This window comes from Idiotropiscis lumnitzeri, unplaced genomic scaffold, assembly GCF_059441095.1.
Source record: "Idiotropiscis lumnitzeri isolate Australia: NSW breed Sydney's pygmy pipehorse unplaced genomic scaffold, RoL_Ilum_1.0 HiC_scaffold_252, whole genome shotgun sequence".
Classification (NCBI taxonomy): domain Eukaryota; kingdom Metazoa; phylum Chordata; class Actinopteri; order Syngnathiformes; family Syngnathidae; genus Idiotropiscis; species Idiotropiscis lumnitzeri.
The window spans coordinates 127175-136877 of NW_028283790.1; the positions used below are offsets into that span (position 1 = coordinate 127175).

Here is a 9703-nt window from a genome sequence, read left to right on the forward strand (position 1 = left end):
ACTTTTTCCGCTTTTGACTAATGGACGGGTGTTTTTATTTTCTGGGACTCTTTAGAACAAGCGGCACGGTGGCGGACTGGTTAGCAAGTCCGCATCACAGTACAGAAGTGCAAGGTTCTCCCTGTGCCTGCTAGGGTTTTCGCCGGTTTCCTCCCACTTTCCAAAAACATCCATGATAGGTTGATTGGTCACTGGTCCAAGGTCTGAGTGTGAGAGCGGATGGTTGCTTGTCTCTGTGTGCCCTGCGATTGACTGGCAACCAGTTCAGGGTGTACCCTGTCGACTGCCCGAAGACAGCTGGGATAGGCTCCAGCACTCCCGGGGACCCTTGTGAGGACAAGAAGCAGTACAGAGGATTGATTGATTTATTAAAATTAAATTCATGTATTTATCTATGCTAAATTTAACAAGGCTGGACGTTATATTTTGTGAATTTACATGTACCCCCAACTGTGACTTAATAACCCTTAAGGGACAAGATAACATTTTATAATATACCAGACAGCTAAGATTGTCATCTATGAACTATTTGACAAGGCAGGTCCAGCATTGTCAGCCACATCCAACAGTCAACACAGTTACTTTTTTTTAAATAAACAAAATCAACATTATTAATTAATGTTATTTTATTAATTCTGTATGCTGTGAAAGATCTTTATTCAAAGTATATTTGAAGTTATTTCTACCTTATTGCTTGATTTTTGTAGATTCAATTCGGAGTTGTCAAAATTACAGATTCTTTTGAAGGCAGCATATTCAAACTGTGAGAAAAGGAGCGAATGCAAGCTACGCGGTCTTTGAGGTGCGGCAGAAGAGCTGAAAGCACGGTGAGTCCCGAACGATAATTGAATTAATTAATTAATCTTGGGTAAATGTCTGGCTCTCATTTTTTAGACTTACTTTACAATGTGTTTTGTAATTTTTCAAGGTTGCCTGTGTTGGAAAACTGCTTGGTGCGTTAGCTAAAACACAGTATGCTAAAATGATAAGTGACGAGAACACAGAGGGTATATCAACAACGTACGTACTCGAATTATTTTGGGGAAAACTTAAGTACATTATAATCACCCTTTTAATAATACTGATAAGCGTTGTGTGTTTTATTTATTTTTATGAGGACCTTTACAACGAGCTACATATTGTTAGCATTGGGCCTACGACGCTAAACACAGTGTCCCTCGATCTCTCTCCAAAATTCTCCAAAAGACTTAAGCTTTCACTCAAATTAATACAATCTACTCCACTAGCTCATTTAAGGCTTTTTTGTGATGTGTTTGATTTGGGTAAGTAAAGCAAAACATATTAACTGTTGAATGTTGCCTGTTATTTAAATAATAGAAATTCAAGATGAAAGTTGAACAGATATTGAAATGCTAGATTGGCTCATTCAGAATCATGCCACAATGTGCTTTGTATGTTTTGTGTGTGGGTTTATCAAGCTCTAATTCAATGCAGTGTCCAAAACGAGCGCGCATAATTGTTGGATGAATGTTGGTTAATAGAGTCAGATAATAGTTCCAACAGTTGAACAGATGTTGAAATGCTAGATTGGCTCATTCAGAATCATGCCACAATGTGCTTTGTATGTTTTGTGTTTAGGCTTATCAAGCTCTAATTCAATGCAGTGTTGAGCTGCATTTGAGAGGAACTACGTAAGTAACTAATGTGGAAAAATTGTGACTTCTTTGTGTACTTTTATTTTGAATATTCAAATTTTGTGGGTAAAGGTTAGAGAAAATAAGTTAAAAATGAGAGCTGTACAGGTATTTAAGTTTTTGGTTTGTAAAATACCCGAATGTGGGTTTCAGCCGGTGAGGCAATGATTGGACAGAGCAAAAGCTATGCTCCAAAATAGAAGTGATTACACCTTCACTAGACTAACCTGCAGCTAATTACATAATTATAAAATTAACACTTTAACCTGGCTTCCCCATCACAGATGTATTCTTTTAAATGCAAAGCTTTTTGTTCTAGCTTTTGTTGTTAAATGACATTCATGCCCAAGTGTCTATGCATCCATTGCAGGGATGTTTTCTCAAGTGACGAGTCTGAAGCCTGTGATGACGAAGTACCATCTACACCTCCCCATGGATTGTCACAGAGAAAAAGCTTCCTAACCAAGAGAGGCGCTGCAGAAGGTCCTTGAGTACATCCAACGTGTTGAGTCTGTGAGTCTACTGCAGGATCTAATGCAGGTATGAAAATGATGAAATTTTAATGTATTATCTTCAAAATTATAAATAATTATTTAATTTCTTGAAATATAAAATTAGGTACCCTAAACCCAAGTAGGAACCCCAGTCCCAGTACATTCCTGATTCTGGAGCTACAGAGATCAAACCATCCTACTGTATCACTAAATAGCCCCACCTCTAAAACCCTGATTCGGAAGGCCGAGTTGAAAGACTTCAGAGTTCAAGATGGTCAACTGCAACTATGATAAGCCGAATGTGTTCACCCCAAGTCGGAAACTGAGAAAAAGACTCAATTTTCACATGATTTCAGTCCCTTCTATATTTAAAAGAATGTATTGGGGCTCTAAAAATGTGAAATATTTTTACAAGTATTTCTTTTACTACTCATAGGCAGTTTCATAATAATAGTACAATTTGGCATCGTGTATTGTTTTTTGGTTCCATTCAAAATGCACAAGACGTATAGACATATTTTGTTTGTGGATCGCTGCAGCATCACACGAGCGCACAGAGACAAACGTGGCAGCAACTTAAAACAATTAAAATATCGAATCGAAATCGGGAACTGAAAATCAAAAATCGAATCGGGGCTAGAGTGAATCGTTACCTCCCTAATCATAATCATTTTGGTAGAATGTTGGGCTCTTGCCCTTTGAGTGTATATGGCGTTACCGAAGCTGTTCACTTAATCGACAATTCCTTTCCTGTGACGTTTATCATACCCAGTTTAACTGCCAAAATATTTTTAAGTGTGTGATGATTATCTGGATCGAGTGACACCCATGTTATAATGGTTGCAGGTATTGGTGGATTGGACGATAGTGTCAGAACAATGATGGCGTTCATCATGACAAATCCTCTGTCTCTGAAGTACAATCTCTTTGGACATCGTAGCAAGAACAAGCGCCGAGACCTGCCTTTTTCTGATGTTCTATACGGTAATATATATATATATATATTTTTTTTTTTTAAGGGATTGTGGTGTGAAGACATTTCAGCATGTCCCATAAGGTTTCACAATCATTAAATAGCTTTACTAAGTTGACTTCTTGTCTTTTTTGTTTTAGGAGCACTGAAAAGGAATGGAGCCACAAAGGACATCAACGAGAAGGACACAGGCAACCCTGTCCAAGTGGTTCATGGGAGCTTGTGATCAAGGTGGGAATAGGGCAGTTCGAGCTCGGAGATCTCAAGGCAACTGTCAGGTTTAAAACGTCCTGACGCCATTTTTAGACTGAAGGTGGCATAAATCCAGACCAAACCAGTTAGAGTTTTGTTTTTGACCATTCGCGAATGGGAGAGGAAGTCAGGAGGTGAAGCAGGCGTCTTGCCAGTTCAATCTCGCGCACTCTCTCTCACTCTCTACCACCCGTTCGGTCTTTTATCAGCAACCTAAGCAGACAATGGAGGTCTGTCTGAAATTCTAGCAGGCAGGCAGGAAGCAATCAACCACAGTAGTCAGTCAGGAATTCGAAACTAAAGTGTGTGCGTGTGTTCCAGTTGTGCGCGTGTGTGCTAAAGCAATAATGTGAGTGTCTGTGTGTGTGTGCGCAATTATAACTGATACAAATAGTGTATAAAAACATGATTAGAAATACACAAACTATTTACATATCCTCATCCCATCTCACATTCCCCCGTTTGTGGGTTTAAATCATGTCCTTACGGCTTTAAGACAGATCATCATAATGAAATCATACAACAGTGTGGTCATCCGTGGAGGGGCGAAAACCCTCAGTAGGGACAAAATTCCCCTCCTCCCTTCCGGCGTGGAACGAGATTCTCATGGTATGTTGGTCACTTGGGAATAAAACATAAAAAAACTTCAATATACCTAGTGAAAAATAACAAAACTGTCTCCACGCAGAGCTTGTCTCCACGCAGAGCTTGTCTCTGCGGCGACTTGATGGAGGCCCTTGCCTCGTTGTAGGAGGGGACAGCCGTCTTTACCTCCCGGATCTTCGTGTGTGGTGTATGTGTGTGCATGTGTGGGGGCAGGGGCAAAAGGGTCCATGTGTTATTTAGGTTTCAGTGTCCAGTTCGAGTTTGTCATTGTCCAGTTCGAATTCGTCATTCTCAACATCAATCAGGTTGTAATGGTACATTTGGGCAACAAACATGCAGTTAATAATCATCTTTGTCATAAGAATAATGCAACATGAACAGACTACACATAACAAAAATGAAAACCATAATTATCCCGATATATTGTCTTTCAAATTCTTCGTAGTGGTCATAACATCAATAATTGTTTCATTTTATTAAAAATGTAAATGCAGTAATGTTCTCCAATCAAGGCTAAAATTCTTTATGTACGTCATTAATTTCCAAACAATATCTAATCTTTTTGTTCTGTGGCTTCAACATTCGTATCTGTGGCTGGTTGTGCGGTTCCGATGTGCGTGTGGTCCGATATTGTGACTCAGGTGGGCTCCTGTTCGAGGGATTCGCGTTGCTCGGCCTTTAGCTGGAAACCGGAGAAGCTTGTACTGCAACTGGTGGATCCAGCTGCCACGCCCCGCGACCTTTGCTGCCGTCGGGGTCACTGCAATCATCTGGCGAGGGCCATCTCAGCATTCACTTGTCCCAACGAAGTCGTTTCAGCACCTTGAAGAAGAGTTGGTCTCCCACACGGACGTGATTTCTCTGTGGATCAGAACACACTGACCAGTAATTGCGTCTTTTTTTTTTTTTTTTTTTTTTTGGTCAAAACATGTTTCCCATGTGGACTGGGACTGATGTGCCAGTCGCTGGTGGTTCTGATGAACCTGAGAGTCGATAGGGGATAGTGTCCTAACTTCGGCTGGCACTATCCTCATTGCTGTGATTGAAACACAGTCTGGTCATTGTCTCCTTTTTTTCCCTCATTGTCTTGATAAGTCTGCCCTTAACAGTCCCATTAGTGCGTTCCACAAGTCCTGCAGACTGTATGCACAATGACGCTTTGAGTCAATTTTGCAACAACTGTCCCACTTGTTACAACATCATTCACAAATGCATAATTTTCACTTCAAATCACTTCTTGAAATTCCAAATGTCAGGATAATTTGTGTTAGGTTGAAGATGTATTTTATCCCATATTTTACTCTATTAGTATTGCAAAAGAATTGTTCCACAGCGTGACCCATGTTTGACCATATGGATGAGAAGACTTCACAGAGAAGCGGATGCCTGAAGACTGGATCAACGTCTGCAACATCAAAGGAGGTGTGCTGAGACACACCTCTGAAACAAAAGGACTGAGACTTTAGTACCAGAGCACTAAAAGGGCATATCTGCCTTTTCAATCAGTGGATGACTGCCATTGATGTCTGTCTTTCCTCTTGTGTCTGAGATGTTTACATGTTCCTGCTGGTGCTCCCCCCTTCATCCCTTAGTGCAAATACATTGTATTGTTAGGGACTTCCCTAATAAAATAGAGGGCTCGGCGGAGTGTGCTCCAGAACGAATTTGGAGATGTAACTGAGCACACCTCCGTTCGTTCTCCTCGCGAGTAAAAGATCAACTCTTGTCTTCCTTCCATTCATTTAGCCTATGTTCAGTGAATGCTTAGGTGATTGAACCTGACAATTTGATTACACAACACTTTTTCCAACTGTTTTAGCATCAACATATGTTGTCGGAAACAACTTAATCCATTTTGAAAACATAATTACAACCAAACAATATTGCATCTCAAACAAATAACACTGTCTAAAAAAAAGTTTTTTGTTGAAAAGTCTGTATGTGGGAACAATTTCATATCATACTACCCCTCTCTTGACACATGGTTATGCTCGTGTGTCACTCTTATTACTTTTCCAATCAATGAATTAGGCAGCCAGGATTTGCCATCTGCCAATTTGCTGATCCTGTCCTCAGCAATGTTTGCACCTTTGTTCTCCCAATGTGTGCGTTCAATTACTGGTACCTTTTTCCCTGGCGTGGGATCAAATTGTCAAGTTGATTTTCTGCGTGTGGGGGTGTGTTCATTTTCCCTTTTAGCTGCGCTGTGTCGATATAAAGGCGAGGCAGTTTCCAATTGTAATTGTGTCATTTTCTGTTAAGTGAATTTTGCGTTCACAAATAACTATTTTAGACGTGCTTTATGCACAACTTTTCTTTTCCTGTTGTGGTTTTTAAAGCCCAATGTCGACAGAACGCATGAACATTTATCTTGATTGTCAGTCCACATTGTAACCATACAACTCATACAAGATGGGAAACCCCAAATTTTAATTAGCTCACACCCGCCTACGCTCTTCCTGCTTATCCTAACAATCTCTTATCCGTTGGTATCACAATGTTAGTACTCCCATCGCATAAAAGTCAGTTTGATTTCAGGCTGCGACCTTGGTTCTCAAACACTTTTACTTCTTATCAGTCTGGAATGCCCACCTGGTCTGTGTTACAAGTCTGAGTTCCTCCAGTCGGGAGGAAGGTCAAGTCGCGGTTTGGTGATAATTTGGACGGCTCCACAGTCGTGTGGCGCCTCCTAGATGATGCGGGGAAAAAATGACGCTGGGCTGAAATGCACCGCAACTTATCAGTATAATGTGTCCCTGTGACAATTAGGCCGGCGTGCAATGTGAATGTGGTGGGAAAAGAATGTAATTTTTTGATTCCTTAAAGGAGCAGTGAAAGCTCTTAATCACACTCTAAGTGGTTCTCTGCCACGAAATCCAAATTGTTGTGACTAAATATGCAAATGAATTCATTTTGCCCTGGTTCCTGCAGTAACCCAGGCTAATGAAGTCATTTTTTGCAGTCACTGTTTTGCTCAAATGGCTTATAATAATTTGGTAGTGCGTTAAGATGCTTTGTCGATACAATCTTGTAGTGTATCTTCACAAGTTCCAACATACACAACCCATTCCATGGCCATGACGATACTGTTTTAAAGATTACCAAGGCTTGTTGGACCTTTCTCTGCCACATAAATTACAGCCCTGAGAGGCACTGGGCCTCAACTTTATCTATGAAGGGTCAGGGATTTAATGGGGGTCACCGAGGCGTCCCAAGGAAAGTTTTTACAGAAAAGTGGTCTGGCAATATCTTTTCTCTTTCTTATCACTGACAATGTGCCCCTTTAAAGTTTTGACGTTTGTTTGAATTCGCCCGTGCTTATTAATTCTATTGAAGTCCAATTTTGTCAGTGTATCACGGCCTAATGAGTAAAACGCATGTTGATGTAGAACTCCTTCTACACACACTTTTATGTTTGACTTTTTACGTCACGTGATCCTCCATTGCTACCACAACTCGTCCTGAAAAGTTAATGTTTTGTAACAAGACTTACTGCTTCCTCCTTTCTTTCTTTTCTTTTTCCTTCCTTCTGCCCAACACGTTCATGCTTTCTGTGCATAATTTAGAATTTTCTTTTCCATTTTACAAGTTGGCCAATTTAAATTAGGTTGTTTTATTTGAAAAGCCTGTAATTCTCTTTTTTTCCCCCTTTTCACCTAATCACAAATTTCTTATCACAAAAATGAACATGTTAATTCTATTTTATTTCCTATTTTTCCAATCTTGTGACTCATTTCACTTCAACCAGTTCTACCTTAAAGTGGACAAGTACACATCAATGTTTTTTGTAGTTTCTATTTTCTTCTCTGCTTTAATGAAAATTATAGCCCTTCTAGCCAAATTTTTCCTGTGTCATTTCTATCTCTGCATTTCATTCCATTTCTGGCCTACCTTAATACTAAAACAAAAATGCTCTTTCAAAAATTAAAACTATCTAAAACTAGTGATGGCAAAATGAAGCCCCATAAAGCAGCCAAGCCCTGCAGGGAAATACTTCACACACGAATGGGCTTCGAGATGCTTCATTTTTCTTGACTACGCCATCCCATGGACAGAAAAATGTATAACATGCTTGGTGCATGCAATAAAATGGTGAGCTGTAAATCATGCTCTGCCCACCAAACAATATGTATTTGAAGAGTGATTTTAATTGTTCTGTTTTACTTTGTCTTCTAACTTCTCCAATATTCAGACAGCTCCGCCGAGACCAACGTTTCACCCCCACACTGATATAAAATGGACCCAACCGTTTGGGTCTCTTTCCAAATTTGGTACCAAAGCCTCCCCCACAGTGCGGCAGCTATCTTGAATTGGCCCGTTCCCAGAAAGTTTTACTTCATTCAGTGTCATTCAGTATTATTCAAAATCTTTCAGTGTCATTCCAAATCATTCAATGTCATTCACAATCTTTCCACATCCTTCCACCTTCCATCGTTCAGTGTCATTCCACATTCTCTTTCATATATAACATAACATAACAATAACATAATCCTGGGTCAGCAGACACCTAATTAATGTGTTAATACATGATACATTTTTCAATAAGCAACCCTTATGATTGTAACGTATTTTTAATTCTTTCTAGGCGGGAACTGTCCGAACAAAAAATTCATGCAATTTGTAATTAGACACTTTGTCATACAAAAAGTCACTCAGGGCAAGAGAAAAAAAATTGTCACTTGCCCAAGTTGGGCAAGTAATTTGGCCACTCGGGCAAGGCAAATTTTAGTGGCACTTGCCCTATGGGCAAGCAGTTTTTAAAGTTAACTTCGAACCCTGTGATGGTGTCTTGTGACCTGTCTTTATCAGCTGATGTTCCATGAAGGCGTGCCTTACCTGTCACAAGAATGAAGGCAAGTCACGCCCCCCGCTGTCCATTCACTCCGCCAAGACGCTGCTCCAGGTGGTAGAGAGGATGAAGGCTCCCTTGTCTCTGTTCATGGTTTTTATGCCTCGCTTGCAGATCTCAATGGCCTCTCTGATCCAGCGCTGTAGTTTGTTCTCTTCTGTGCGGATGACCCTGCCCTTCTCCCGGTCCATGATGTGGTTTTCCCTTTTGCAGTGGTCAGTGATTGCTGATTTGTAATGTTCATGTTGTGCTTGTTCTTTTACTGCTCTGATTTTTTAATTTTTTTGACAGGTAAGTCACACCCTCATGGAACATCAGCTGATAAAGACTGGTCTCAAGACACCATCATGCGACACTCTGAAGAAGGCGAAAGACTCGCCGAAACATGTCAGGTAAAAAATTAACCTAAAACATAAATGTCTGCTTTTAATGAATCAGTCAAATATCAATAATAAGAAGACAAAATGAACCTAATACAAATAAATGAATGCTTAATAACTCCCCTGCACATGCTCCTAAAAATCCAAACCTTCACCTGTAAATAAAACGTCCCGACCTGAAGACATCTTAATGTTATTATTTTGTTTTACACACAGCGCCGCCAAGTGGAATCAAAAATTTGTTTTTATTTTAATTTTCACGTACTGCACGGTGCCCTTCTGACGAATCCGACTGAAAATTAGTCAGAAAAGACTCAAGACAATGATCTTACTCTCTGCCGAATTTTGTGACGTTTTGGCAAAAGGCGTGGCTATTACGGTGCTGAAAAGTCCGATTGTACTTTGTGACAACAAAAGCTCCGGCAACATGACTCAGATGATCCTATCTTCTCGAAGTTGTACACATTTGAGGATACTTCAGCCCTGAAGACTTC

The 9703-nt window shown here is 40.2% G+C and overlaps 1 long non-coding RNA gene across 1 annotated transcript; it reads left to right on the plus strand.

Annotated features, from left to right (window-relative positions):
- The first annotated feature begins 3028 nt into the window (after positions 1-3028).
- LOC148314686 (uncharacterized) lies at positions 3029-9046 on the plus strand. Its single transcript, XR_015841594.1, has 3 exons — positions 3029-3133; positions 3263-3353; positions 8944-9046. It is a non-coding gene; the product is annotated as an uncharacterized LOC148314686 (long non-coding RNA).
- Positions 9047-9703: the final 657 nt, after the last annotated feature.